Source organism: Pongo pygmaeus, chromosome 3, assembly GCF_028885625.2.
Source record: "Pongo pygmaeus isolate AG05252 chromosome 3, NHGRI_mPonPyg2-v2.0_pri, whole genome shotgun sequence".
Taxonomy (NCBI): Eukaryota; Metazoa; Chordata; class Mammalia; order Primates; family Hominidae; genus Pongo; species Pongo pygmaeus.
Window position 1 is genome coordinate 181678504 of NC_072376.2, and position 15217 is coordinate 181693720.

Below are 15217 nucleotides of genomic sequence, written 5' to 3' on the forward strand. Positions count from 1 at the left end.
GCCTGAGCACTCTCGTCTCTCATGGCGGTAGTGCCTCTTCCCTACCTCTCCGCGAAGCTGCCTCCCGAGCCCAGTGGGCGCCCCAGCTCCCCGCGCCCGGCGCGCACGAAGCCACCGGGCCACCTCCCCGCCCGGTCCATCTGGATGTTGAAGGAAACCTAGAACCCCCGCGGGACAGCTCCGCTCCAGGGTCCCTAGCGACACCCGACGTCACCCGCAATCCTCACCCCAGCCACCGAGCCTGCTAGATCCAAAGAGCGTCTGAGCTGCACGCCCCGCGGGGAGGAGGTGGAGCAGAGGGGACCGAGCGCAGAGCCTTGTGGAAGGGGTTCAGAGCCTGGCGTCGGACTGGGCGCTCTGAGCCACACAGCAGCCAGCGCCTGAGTTTATGTCTAGCGAGTTAGTTTCGGTTTCTTTTCTCCACCGCGAGGCCTTTTCGATTTCCGCAGTTTTCTGGAGGTAGAATATAGGTCTGCATTGGTTTACTCTGAGAATCTTAGGGAGGTAATAGCAGAAGCGATGATATGCTATCTGGGACATGCATGTAAATATAAAGGGAAAGAAAGCAGAGAAATCTGGGACTCTAAACAAGGAATTGAGGCTGAGAGTAGATGCAGCACGCTAAGCACTGTGAAAGTCTATGGTGAGGTGTGGCGTTTTTCTTTTCTGGCAAGGTACTGGACATGCAAAAATGGAGTAAAAAGGGATTAGGGGCTTTGAGTTTCTGTCCTAAGAAGTTGATTTTATGAAAAATTTCCAATAGTATAACTGTCCAGTGTGAATATGTGAAAGACCAATCATCTATCACAAAGAATTTAAATTGAGAAGAATGCTCTTTAGTTTTGTCATCAAGCTCATTAATGTTTGAAATTCGAGTTTCAACCCCAGCGCATCGTGGTCTTTAGTGCTCCAGACACTTAATTCCATGATGTTATGAGTGTGCAGAATATATTGAGATTCAAGGTGGTGGTGAGGGTGCCCCAGTAACAGCATTGGGTAATAAATGGAGAGAATTCGAAGCCAGAAGTTCTATCTTCAAGAAAAGGAAAGGGTGGAAGTGACTTGTTCACCATAGAAAAAGCCCAGAAGAACAAAGTTTTTTCTCAGACTCTGGAATATAAAGTGGCTTCGAAAAGGAGGTGAAAACATTGCTCACTTCTGTCAGGATTTTTCTTTAATTTTTTGTTTGGTTGAAAATAGTTATGATTCTCTTTCTCAATGAGGATGACATTGAGAAAGAACCTGAAATGACTCATGATTAAGTCAACTTGATCACCTCAATCTAGTAAACCATTTTTTGCCCTTACAGGACATTGAGGGAAATTGTCTAATATTTTTCACCTCAGATTTACTGTTTATGACTATAGGTCCCTGATCTTTTTTACAGTGGCCCTTAAAACCCTACAGCATCTTGCTGTTCTCTTCAAGTCCACTAAGAATATGTCTGTTTTAAAGAGACTCCTCTCAACTGTCTGACACCTCCATCTAGTCCAAGAAGCCCATGACATGCTCCATATACGATACAATCACTCCCTTTTGAGTTGGTTACCTCCAGCTTCCTCAGGAATCTCACTCCATTCCTATATTGTTAACCTCTCTGTATTTACAGCTGTGGTAGACTGAGTAATGGTCCCCCAAAGACATCTATGTCCTAATCCTTGCCCTATAAATATGTCATCTTCTGCTGCAAAAAGAACTTTGCAGATATTCCTAAGAATCTTGAGATGGGGAAATTACCCTGGATTATCTGGGGACCTGATATAATCAGAAGGGTCCTTATAAGAGGGAAGGACTATTACCAAAAAGGAACCACGACAAGGACAATGTGGGAAATTATCAGGATTTCAAGATTGCAAAGGATGGTAAAAGTAAGAGATTCACTGTTGGGAAAACATACTCTGGAGAAAAAGTCATGAGTACGGTTGGACAACCTTTTGCTAGTGCCTCAAAAAGATCTCTGTGACATACACAGGAAATCCAAAAGATTTCTGAGAATATCAGCAGAAACACTGCCAGCTTGAACTGACAGGTACAGAGAGAGAATAAAATGAAAGACGGTTATAGGACTCCCAAAATTCCATAAGCAACAAACAGTCTGATAAAACTATTCAGCCACAAACTTGAGCTATCTTTCATGAAGGATGACTCTGAGGGCAGAGCCTAGAGACACAAATGGTTATTCACATGCCTTAAAACCTATGGAGTTAGCCTTGCAGATTTTTGAAATTTCTTGGCTTTTTCTCCTTCCATTTTCTCCCTTTGTGAACAAGAATATCTGTAACTGGTACCCTATTCCTGTCCCACCATTGTATTTTGGGAGCAAATAACTTGTTTTCTAGTCTTAAAGCTTCACATATGGAGAGAAATTTTGCCTCAGGATGGTTCATACCCAAAGTCTCAACCATACCTGATTTAATCATTTAGGTCTTTTCAGCAGATGAGATTTAGATGGGATTTTTGGACTTAAGTTGATACTATAATAGATTGGGACTTTGGGGGGACCTTGGAATGGTTCATTTTGCATATGGAATTGATGAGAATGTTTGGGGCAGAGTGCAATGACAAATAAATGGCTCCCAAAGCTGTGCATGCCCTAATCGCCAGAACGTGTGCAAGTTACCTTACATGGCAAAAGGAACTTTGCATGTGATTAATTTAAAGATCTTGAGATGGGGGATTATCCTAGATTTTCCAGAGTAGGCCCGATGTAATCTCAAGGGTCCTTATAAGAGAGAAATGGGAGATCAGAGGAGAGAGAAGATGCTGTGCTGCTGGCTTATACATGGAGAAAGGGACCACAAGCTAAGAAATACATGTGCCCTGTAGAAGCTGGAAAAGGTAAGGCAACGGACTCCCCGTTAGAGCCCCTAGAAATAATGTAGCCCTACCAATACCTTGATTTTTAGACTTCTGACCTCAGAATTGTAACAAACATGTGTTTTAAGCCACCAAGTTTGTGGTAACTTGCTATAGCAACAATAGGAACCTAATGCAACTGGCACTTACTATTCATTCCATTAAAATGATAAAGTCAATTTCCCCTCCAAAACAATTAAAAGAATGAGCCCTGCCCTATTTCATTTCCTTTTTTTTTTTTTTTTTTTTTTTTGACAGAGTCTTGCTGTCGCCTAGGCTGGAGTACAGTGGCATGATCTTGGCTCACTGCAGCCTCTGCCTCCCGGGTTCCAGCGATTCTCCTGCCTCAGCCTCCTGGTTAGCTGAGATTACAAGTGCACGCCACCATGCCTGGCTAATTTTTGTATTTTTAGTAGAGATGGGGTTTCGCCATGTTGGCCAGGCTGGTTTCGAACTCCTGACCTCAGGTGATCTGCCCGCCTCAGCCTCCCAAAGTGCTGGGATTACAGGTGTGAACCACTACACCAGGGCCTCATCTCCTCCTTTTGATCATGGCACTTCATAAGGGTATACAGTCATCATCTCCACTTCTACTTCAAAGTCCTCAAGATTATTGGTCTAGTCTATCTTTAGACCAGAATCTGCGCTGAAGCTCCTCTGCCAAACATCATTCATGATGACCTATTAATTGCCAAATTCAAACAGTGCTATGTAGTCCATGATTTATTGACCTATTGGTGATATTTGAGATTTTATACCAGCCTCTCCTTTCTTTTTTTCTTTTTTTTTTTTTCCTTGAATCAGGGTCTTGACCTGTCTCCCAGGCTGGAGTGCAATGGCATGATCTTGGCTCACCACAGCTGATACATCTGAATTCCATATTCTCTTTTATGTCATTCCTTCCACTCACTAGAATGAACTTCATGTGTTGTCATCTGGTTTACTGCAAAAGCCTGTTCATTTCCTGACTCCAGCCTGTTCTCTCCATTCTGTTTTCCACTATCCTGCCAGGGTAATTTCTCTAACATGTAAACCTGATCATGTTACTCCCTGTCTTAAAATCCATTAGCATTTCCTCATTGCTTTCAGATTAATCTGCCTATTGGTATTTCGTCTTTTTTTAGAGCTCCCAAACACTATACCTTAATGGTGACAAGTGTTTTGATTCAGAGGATCTCTCTAATAACAGTTCCATCATGTATTAGCTTCAGCGTACTGGGTAAGTTAACCTCTGTCTTTCATCTCTAAAATGGGAGTTAAAAACAATCCACAGAGTTGTTAAAGGATTAAGTGAATTCAATGTTGTAAAGAGGTCAGATACAAAGCAATAGGATGCAGGTATCATTATTATTATTCTCTTCAGGAAATACTGAGAACCATGAATGTAGCACTAGGTAGCTTGTCCTTCCTTGAGTAGTGAGACAGATAACAGGGTCTTACTCTGTCTTAAAAAGTCTTAAAGCCTTGTGTTGAGTGGCAACAGTAATATCAATCCATATGCATTCAAATATCATAATTTCTGGACATTCCTTTCTAGGGATTCACTAAACATGTATGTGTGGAGACCTACTGCGTCCAGACACTTTTTATACACTGATACAAAATATTAAAAACTCCTTCCTTCAGAGTTTACATTCTAGTAAAGAATATAAACAATAACAAGAGAAGTAAAAAGTCCTTGTGTTAGATAAAAATAAGCTATAAGAGAAAAAATACACAGAGAAGAGGAGATATCAAATCCTGATGGGAAAAGAAGATGAAATTTTAGATAGGATAGACAGGGAAAATCCCACTAAGAAGGTGACTTGACTAAAGATTGGAAGGAAGTTAGGCCATTCTTTTTTCTTGGAGAGACCAGGCTTGGCTGAGGGACAGGGAAGTCCCTGAGACAGAGTGAGCCACGTGGGTTCAAGGAGCATTAGAGAGGCCAGTGTGGCTGAAGCTGAAGGACTAGGCAAGAGTGGGAGAATGTCACAAAGATAAGGTGAGGAGACAGATCATGCCTGATCCCAGAGAACAAAAGAGACTGTGACTTTTACTTTGAATGTGATAAGAAGGCATGTCATGGCAAATACATAGAGATTTTATCTTATTTATAATTTCTTTTACTTTTATTAAAAATTTGAACAATTCATGTATACATGTTCCTTTTGTTTTGGATATATGTTAAAGAAAAAAATCAAGAAATGAAACAATATAAAAATAGTATAACAAATTGTATTCCTTACGTGTTTGACAATCTAACACTGGATTTTTTTCTTTTTTGGTTTGTTTTTTCTCTAATACTGATCATTGTTCTAGTGGCTTTTTTGACAGTTTTTGAGACAAAATTAAGCCAAGACAATGTAATATGTAGCTGTCCCTAGTTATCCATGGGGAACTAGTTCCAGGACCCTCTTGGATACTAAAATCCATGGAGACTCAAGTCTCCATTTATACGCAAATATGCTTATGAAATGGCATATTTGCGTATAAATTTTAAATCACCTCTAGATTACTTATAATACTTAACACAGTGTAAATACTATGTAAACAGTTATACTGTATTGTCTAGAGAATGACAAGAAAAAAGTGTACATGTGCAATACAGATTATTTTTTCTGAATATTTTTGATCCATGGTTAGTTGAATCCATGGATGTAGAAGCCACAGAAGGCTGACTGTATATTATTTCATATATCTATTGTCTTATAAATTTTAAATATACTGCTCATTTTCCTATCCATGTGTTTTTTCTTATTGAATTGCAAGGCCACATCTTGCCAAGGTTTCCTTTCATTTTTTTAACTTGCCTTTTCTTCTTTTTAAATGAAGATTTTGTTTTAATTTTACAGTTAGGAGCTTTTAGAAGTCATCAGATTTACCACACTGTGCCTTTATATTTTCTTCACTTGCCCTTATGGGTAGAAAACTTCACTACCATAGAGAGAAAAAAAAAAAAAAAAGGCATGTATTTTATTATGATTATTTTTGGTTTTGTTTTTTCCATTTAGCACCTGAATTTATGTTGGTATATGGTATGAGGTTTGATGGCCTAAGTGTGTTTAGTGAATGCCTCAGAGTTAATTCTTCAGACAGATGGCTGGTAAGCCAGGCACTGCCATCTGAAGTGACCCTGATGGGGACAGGGACTAGAGCAGGCCAGGGAGCAGGGTATGCACTGCAGCTGATCTCTCGGGTTTTGGAGACTTGATCCTACACCCTTGCTTTTAGGTGTGAACTTGGGTTGCTGGGACAGTAGACCTTAGTCCTTTCTGTGGGGAACTGATTGCATTCCAGCTCTTCTGCCCTGGAAGGGGTCTGCCCTATCACCAACATCCTCACCTCTGCATGATTCAGCAGGTTCTTGGCTCTTGACTCACATGGTAAAACTCCACCCCTTTTTACTCATAACCTCTGCCTGGGCTCACTCCCTTGATCTGAATTAATCTACTGTCATAAAGCTACTTCTTTTTTTCTTCAGAGGAATAACTGAAGTCCTCATCCATCCCCCGTGGCTTTCTACTTGATCAGTGTCCCCCTACCAACTTTCTGACCCACTGTCATCCATAGCCCCCACCTCTCTAGCTGCATACCACTTGGGTTTCTCAGAAAAGCTCAAAGGACGAGGCTTCACCCTTTATGCTACTGAACTCCATTTATCTCCTTATTACTCGCCGTCCACACCTATAATCATTGCCTGATTTAAAATCTCCCCACTTCCCCCAGTCACCTTTTCATACCAGACATAAACAACAGTGCGTAATAGCTGCCTACCCAGCCCAGTTAGAAGGTCCCAATTCCTCAGAGTGGCCTGAGGCAGAATAGTGTCCCTAAGGTCATCTCAGCTTCTGGATCCCAAGCCTGATTCTCTTTCCTTGCCTTCTCACTCATCTGCTAAGCTTGTTTATTGGACAACACTAAGCAAAGTTAATGATTATTCCAGACTTTAACTAGGACGTGAGAAGCTCTCTCCCCATCTTCACCCATTTCTGTGAAGCTTTCAGGGACTATGGGCCTCGCACTGACAGCACCTCCCCAGGCTGGGCTGGCCCAGACAGTCAAAGAGTAGGACCAGCCACTTCTCAGCCCAGCTGACATTTGGCAGCTTTGTGATCTTGGATAAGACATCTTCTCTTGGGAGGTCAGACAAGGTCAACTCTTCCGGCTATGACATTGTGTGAGGCAATGAAGAGGGGAATGTCCATGAATGGAAAGTGGAACTTGATTGGATCTGTTTTGTGGGTTCAGGAGAGGTCCTATCACAACTCACTGGAGGTAGGCAAGGTAGGTGAAGACTTCCATGGAAACTTCTGGCTCTGGGGTGCCTGCTTCACTGATGATTGAGTGGGCACCCTAAAGGGTACACCTCTGTCAAAATAATTCAAAGTCCTGCTCATCATTCAGACTGGGCTTGTCAGGAATCAGGTACACTTGGATAACCTAGCCTTAATTCCATTCAATTTCCTTTTATCTCTTAGAAAAATATGATTACAGTTGTTCGTCAGTATCCAAGAGGGATTGGTTTCAGGACTCCCTGCAGATACCAAAATCTACAGATGCTCAAGTTCCTTATAAAAAAAATGGTGTAGTGTTTTATATAATCTAGACACACCTTCCCATATACTTTAAATCATCTCTAGATTCCTTATAATACCTAATACAATGTAAATGCTTTATAAATAGGTGTTATACTATATTGTTTTTATTTGTATTATGTTTCATTGTTGTACTGTTGGCTTTTTAAAAATATTTTAGATGCACTGTTGGTTGAATTACCAAATGCAGAGTCCATGGAGGGCTGACTGCATTTTTAGGCTTATAATGCCAACATTTCTTTGACAAGTTCATTCTGTGTCATATTAATTTAGCTTTCATCTGCACAATCATTAGTACCATATTCAATTTATAATTCATAAATAATAAAGCATATTAACAAATGCATATGTTGTCTCTATGGAAAAGTAATTACCTAAAAATGTTATAAATAATCTGTTTTGATTTTACCCTGCAGAAAGCCTTCTTAAGAAACAATATATTCAATGAAACTACAGTCACAGTTACAGAAGTCAAACGAGCACACTGGGTCTGTGATATTTCTGCAACAGGCTTTTTCAACACCTGTTAATCAGTCAATCAGAGGAAACCTCAGGGGCTGAAGATACACCAGCTTGGTGGAAATTCCTTCCCAAAATAGCAATAGCTGAGCAAATTGCTAGGCTGACAGAAGTAGAGTATGGACAGTTCTTGGGATTTTGTGTGAGACAGCAACTGTCTTCGACGGTTGGCATTTTATCAAAGTTTAAATTCTTCAGTCCAACAGCTGATTTCCTCCTTTGTCATATTCTTTCCTATTTGCTCCCCCAGGCAGTGACAGCCATGTCCTTCTATATTAGACTTCTTGGGTAAGCAGCTTCTGAAATTTTTCTACAGCTGTTAGTAGCTGTCTGGCAGAGACCACTCCATTTGCAAGGTTGTTGAATATCGCTAAGTATCTCCATGAGGCATATAAAATGCAAACTTTAAGAGAAACAAAATATTGTTCATTTTGATTTAGATCAAATAAATGTAAAAGCCTTTCTAAATAACTAATTATCTTGGTAGATTTGCCTTTTCTTTCTAGTGGAGGAAAAAAAAATCACCCTATACAGTTTATTGATGTCTTCATATGTTGTAAAATGTCAAAGCAACTCAGTTTAAAGCATTAAAACTTTCAGCCATGCAAAGAGTCTTAACTTTTTTTAAGTTATATTCGGACTTCAAAGACTATTGATTTTCTTCCTGTTTCCCTTAGCATAATATAATCAGCATTTTCCTTTACTAGAAACACATCAGAAAAATCACATTTTATGGCTACTTTAAAATTCCATGAGTTTAAGCATTCCATAACATGCACATTTAGATTGCTTCAATTTTTTGCTTCTATAAATACTATAGAATTAAATGTGTTTTTATATAAAGTGTTTACTGTAGTTAGGATTCTGTCCTTGGAACAGATCAGAGAGAGAGTGGATCAAAGGTTATGACATTTTAAAGGTAGCCAGATGAAGATGAATGTTCATACATTATATGCAGAATATGGTTCGCTTGTATATGGCTCTGATTTGCAAATCAGCACACAAGAGCTGATCCACAGTAGAGAAAATCTGGTTTAAGATTTTTAAAGTCAGTAAAGTTTTTTTTTTTATTCTCCAAATAGAAACATACTGCATTCAAAATTTCTTTAATTGATTATTCTCTATTTTATACCCAAAGACTTAAAAAAATTTTACTCTCTAGTGGATTAAACAATTAAGAAAGGTTTTTTAACATTAAATGGACTTTAGGCTCATGACTGGAATTTTTTTTTTTCCTTTTTGAGAAATGGAGTCTTATTATGTTACCCAGGCTGGCCTCAAAGTCCTGGGCTCAAGGGATCCTCCTGCCTCATTCTCCCGAGTAGCTGGGACTACAGACAGGTACCACTGAGCACAGCAATTTGATGATAAATATAATGCAAATACGTACAAATTTCAAATACAAAAAGAAAAAAATGAAAGTTTCCTTTAATCTTACCTTCCAGATATAATAACTAGTATACGATGTGTTTGTTTCACTTAATGCTATATTTGGGATAGCTTATTTCTGTATCACCTCTTGTTTTAGTACCTTAGAAAACACATTTAAAAATCATAATTATTGATAGGGAAAAGTATAAAGAGTAAGAAACAGTAACAGTCAAGATAATCTCTGACGCCATTTTTTTTCTCTGATGCCATTTTTAAAATAACAATACAGCATGTATGTTGGAGTCAACATACAACCCTATTTGCATCCTAGTCAGAATGCATTTTCTCACCAAAATTAACCTATCATCTTCGAGGAAAACTTTAAAATGTTTTATTCATATGTCAGGAAAGAGAGAGAAATTATAAAAATAGATATAAGTATACATACAAATATGATGATGCTCTAACACACTCTCATGTATAGTCTTTTTATCCTAAATCTATCTTGAATATATTTCTATGACTACATACATATTTATCCATTCCACTATGATTTTTTTTCCAATTCATGTGAGCCAAAAGAACTTCAATTTGCTGAATGAAGTGAAATAGGAACCCAGTTTTTTAATAATGAGGGGGAAGTCAGTGGAATTGAACAAGGCCAAGAAATAAATCAAAATGTACGTAGTTATTTAATATATGCTGCCAATTCAAAATAATGTACTTTCCATACAAGAATAAAATATGTCATTTTATTCATCCATTCCTCCATTGCTTGTATCGCCATAAGAAATCTGTTAGTACTCCAGTAGCAATGAAGGGCTACTCCTCTGCCCTTAGCGTTCCTTTTCCCACAATCTTCCTGGATATTTTGCCATGCTAATTTCTCTAGGTAAACTTTTGTGTCAGTTTTTTTAAGTCCAGCAAAAAATGCTACTTTATTTTTTAGAAAGAAGACCTTGCTCTGTCACCCAGAATGGAGTGTGCAGTGGCACAATCATGGCTCACTGCAGCCTAGAACTCCTGGGCTCAAGCGATCCTCCTGCCTCAGCCTCCCAAGTGGCTGAGACTACAGGAACACACCACCACGCCTGGCTAAATTTTTTAATTTTTCTAGAGACAAGGTCTCACTATATTGCCCAGGCTGGTCTTGAACTCCTGGCCTCAAGCAATTCTCCTTCCTCAGCCTCCCAAAGTGTTGGGATTACAAGTGTGAACTGCTGTACCTGGCGAAAATGCTATTTTAATTGAGATTATATGACAGTTGTAGATTATTTTGATAAAGAACTGATTACATTACAGAATCTATTCTTCCTATATAAGAACGGGATATAGCATTCCATTTATTTCGTTACTTCATTCCTTTCTCTTCTTTAGTATACATTAAAACCTGCATATTAGTTGTTAGTATTCCTTGGTGTTTTATCTTATTACTATATATTGCATCATATGTGTGTATGGATAAATGTGTGTATGTATACACAGTCACACATGCACCTATACCTTAAAATATAATGTTAAAGTAGAACCATTCTCTTCACTTCTCACAAAAGTTTTTTTTTTTCATTGGGACTAGACATTGAATTTTGTCTGAAGACTCACTAACAATATATGGAGCTCACCATATGGCTTTTTCTTTTGAGTTTCTTTTGAGGAATTAAATACTAGAAATTTGGATGTTAAGCCAACTTTTATGACTTGGCTAAAACCCAATTGTCCAAAGTGTATTATTCTTTTAATACATTGTTGGCTTTTATTTATTACTATTTTTTTCAAATTTTATTTTACTATTCAAAACACCAACGTGCACTCATCTCTCTTCATTCAATTTTATATTACTGAATAATGACATAATGATAAAAGGATAATATAATGATATAATGATGTCATTCTGTCTTTGTAAATTCCCAGACTTATTTTATTTGCTTAAATTCAATAAAATCTGCTTTTGAAATTAATTTTACTGGCGTTTTCACCCTAAATAATACTTTTCTCTACATTTGGACCCTTGTAAGGCAGATAGAAAATGAGATTATTTCTAAGGATCATAATACCTAACCCTACCCCAATACTCACATACAGACATAGATTTTGTTTTCAGGCTATCTCAATTCTATTTCTATTACCTATCATCGTAAGATTATGTTTCTCTCTTCATTTTTGTGCATATGCACAAGTTAGCAAACATCCCAAGTAGCAGAAACATGTGACCAAAAGACCACCCACAGGCTCAGGCTACATTTATGCATATTTAATCACAGTTCATAAAATCGAGCTCATGAGGGACAAATCTGGAGTTCCCTGCTATGTACAGATAGATATACCAGTTTAATCAGACAAGTCTTTGAGGCCATACCTGATTCTGTGACATGTACGCAAGCCAGATACAAAGTATGAGGAAGAAGTAGAAAGACTGGTCGTGGCTTAAAAGACACTTGTTCCCAGGATCCCCAAATGGACCATTGGGACAATTCTGCAAGTGTTTCATGCCTCCAATTTTAGTGTGTTCCTTGATCAGACTTCTCAATTACCATTTTCTCACATGCTCCGTGATCCTTGTTTCCTGGTGGTTGATGCTGGGAATAAAGAGAGAATAAAAGTGAAAAGGGAGTAAGTAGACTTGTTTCTTGAAACTTAGGATTTTCAAACTTCCTGGATCATAAGAGAAAGAAAACGTCAAAGGGGGATGGATGAGCAAGTCTGCAGCATTCCTTTGCACACCCCTTTCATCAAGGAAACTTTGAATACCTTTACTTTTTCTATTGGCTGCCCAAGAGTTTGTATCTCCTAAAACAAAGTTTGTAAACCAGTATCCTCAATTGACCTGAACCTGGGAGGAAGACTGATAGATAATCTCAAAACAGAGTGATCTACAGCCTGGAAATTCTGGTGAAGAAGAAAAATCAGTGTATGAGAGAGCTAGAGGAAGAAAGCTTACAGTCAAATAACATGTTTGAATGTGCAGTTTTGAAAACAGAGCATGCCCCATTGTGGCTGTAGGACTGATGGGTTAAAGGGGATAGAGGTGTGGTAGCCAACTGCCAAGATGACCACCAATGCATTGTCTTGCCAACTGGTTCTTACGCCTCTGTGCAGTCTCCTCCCACAGTGGATACTGCCAATTTGTATAACTAAAGGATACTGCGGAAAAGACGAAATATGACCTCCAAGGCTGGATCATAAAAGATATAATGGGGCCAGGCGCAGTGGCTCACACCTGTAATCCCAAAACTACGGGAGGCTGACGTGGGTGGATCACCTGAGGTCAAGAGTTTGAGAACAGCCTGGCCAACATGGTGAAACCCCATCTCTACTAAAAATACAAAAAATTAGCTGGGTGTGTTGGTGGGCACCTGTAATTCCAGCTACTTGGGAGGCTGAGGCAGGAGAATGGCTTGAACCCAGGAGGTGGAGGTTGTAGTGAGCCGAGATCATGCCACTGCACTCCAGCCTGGGCAACAAGAGCAAAACTCCACTTTAAAAAAAAAAAAAAAAAAGACATCATGGCAGAATCCAGCTGCCATGAAGCTAGGAAACTCAGGCAGTGACACAGAGAAGTCAACAGGGCTCCAGCCAATAACAGGACTAACTTTCCAGGCACGTGAGTGAGCTGCCTTGGAAGCAGATTTTCCAGCCCCAGCCATGCTTCCACCTGAAAGAAGCTGGGGCAACATCTTCAGTACAGTCTCATGATACCCTGATCTGGAATTACCCAGCTAAGACTAATGGATTCTTGACACATAGAAACTGTGTAAAATAACAAATATGTATTGTTTTAAGACATTAATTTTTACAGTAATTTGTTATGAAGCAGTAGATAAGTTATATCTGATTTTGGAGGTGGAGGAGGTCCGTTTGTGTGATCTGTAAGAGGAACGGAGATGAAGACTCATAGAGAAAAGCAGGTCCAAAACCAATATGCCAGCGTATACAATAGACAAATGGGTGCTGAGTCACCCAGAATAATAGCAGGATGTGGAGTGAAGAAGAGAACCAAGAGCCCAACTAGATCCAAAGTCTTAATTTTAAAAAGTGGGATGGAGGATGGTTGATGCAAATATAAGTGCTTCGAAAGAGCAGGAATTTCTATAAGAAGAAGTAATCATTTGAAAGCTGAACTGGAGCCCCATGAAGGAGCCACAGACCCCCTTTCCCAACCTTGGTGCACATAGAAATGGGCTCTGGTGGGAAATATGAAAGTGCATGAGAAATGATATTACTGTCCACACACTAATCTCATCCTTAATATCAATTGGACCTTGCTATACTAACTTAAGAGTGTTGGTCAAACTTTCTAAATTTTTTTTATGCCAATTTTCTAAGGAAAAGAACTTCTTATAAGATTTTTAAAACAAGCTTGGTTTGCTGCACTATTTGCAATACACACACAAAAAGGTCACATTTCTCTGTCCTTTTGAGTAAAGTCATATCTGTCTTTGAAGCCTCTCTCAGGACCACAAGCTGTTTTTTTTTTCTTTTTTCTTCTTATGGCTTCATCACTTTGCTGGTGTTATACCAGGATTTAGGAACCAAGCAATCCAAAGAAATGTGGGAGAGGCCTCGTCTGGCCAGTAGTACAACATGATTGCCTCTGGAATTCACCATGAGATTCACAGTTCACCAGAAGGCAGAGACAAACATCAGAGCTGCCAATTAAAATTATTTCTAAAGATAGGTTCACTGCTTCCAATTCCCAAGCCTTTCTGAGACTCCATGGGGTGAATCACTTGCTTCTTTTCTGCATCTCCTCCTGCAGGCATTTAAGTTTTGTAATTTAGTTACATGCATACTTATATTTATCTCTTTCCAATAATTTTGTTCATTTCTGATATCTTCTATTGTCTTCCCTCCCAATTTCTGCCCTTTTCAGTTTTTACTATTATCTTGTGGTTTTAGGAAAAAGCAGATATAAATATGTGTTTAATCAATGCTATGGTTTGAAGGTTTTTGTCCCCTTCAAAATTTTTGTTGATTCCTAATCCCCTATGCAACAGTGTCAGGAGGTGTAACCTTTAGAAGGTGATTCAGGAGGACTCCTCATGAAAGGGATTTGATGCCCTTAGGGCTTGATGGAGGAAGTTTGACCCCCTCTTGCCCTTCCACCTTCTGCCATGTGAGGACACAGTGCTCAAGGCATCACTGTGGAAGCAGAGACAGGAACTTCACCAGACAACAAACCTGCTGGCACCTTGATCTTAGATTTCCCAGCCTCCAGAACTATAAGAAATCAATTTCTGTTCTTTGTAAATTACCCAGTGTGGCAATTTGTTATAATGGCACAAAGTAAGACAATCAACCAGAGTTGTATTTTCTTGTAAGTATAAATTTTAAAATCACTTCTGAATTAATATAACAGATGAAATGACCCACAAGAAGTATCCAGTTACAGAAAGGACCATTTCTAAAGGACCAGTTTTGCCTATAAAGAAAATACAATAGCAGACTTTCACAAATTTTCTACCATCAGGAAAAAAAAAAATCTTTAGATATTAAACTGAATCAAATGTGATGGTCTTATCCAGACAAAGGAAGACTCAGCACTCCATTTCCAAGTTAACTGGGAGCTTTTGTGTTGCTCTTTTTGCCCCCCTCGTATTTGACTCTGCTACCTGACCTTTAAACAGAAAAGCTTTCCCTTCTTGTTTTCTATGTTTGTTATTTGAAAGATCGAAATATTAAACTCTTGCTATCTTTATTTGTCATTTGAAAGATCATAATATTAAATTATTGTGAAACATTTTTTGCAGCTGGAAGAGGGTTAATACTTTTCCTGAATATTATTCATTCAACATTTATTTATTTCTACGACAAATATTTACTAGATGCTCATGATGTCCTAGGCATTGAGCTAAGAACTCAGTGTTGCAATGTGGATAAGATCCAGTCCCTGTGTG

The 15217-nt window shown here is 38.9% G+C and overlaps 1 protein-coding gene across 10 annotated transcripts in view; it reads right to left on the reverse strand.

Moving 5' to 3' along the window:
- DDX60L (DExD/H-box 60 like) overlaps positions 1 to 15217 on the reverse strand; it is a 199330-nt gene that overhangs the window by 121612 nt on the left and 62501 nt on the right. For 4 of the 10 annotated variants that reach the window (XM_063664269.1, XM_063664271.1, XM_063664266.1 and 1 more), the window contains 2 exons: positions 11680 to 11899; positions 9391 to 9483 (listed from right to left, as the gene is read on the reverse strand). The gene's annotated coding sequence lies outside the window, so the exon portion shown is untranslated. Of the gene's footprint in view, positions 1 to 45; positions 409 to 7807; positions 8356 to 9390; positions 9484 to 11679; positions 11900 to 15217 lie in introns of those variants that run through there. The other 6 variants (XM_063664272.1, XM_063664273.1, XM_054485142.2 and 3 more) reach the window with 4 other exon arrangements.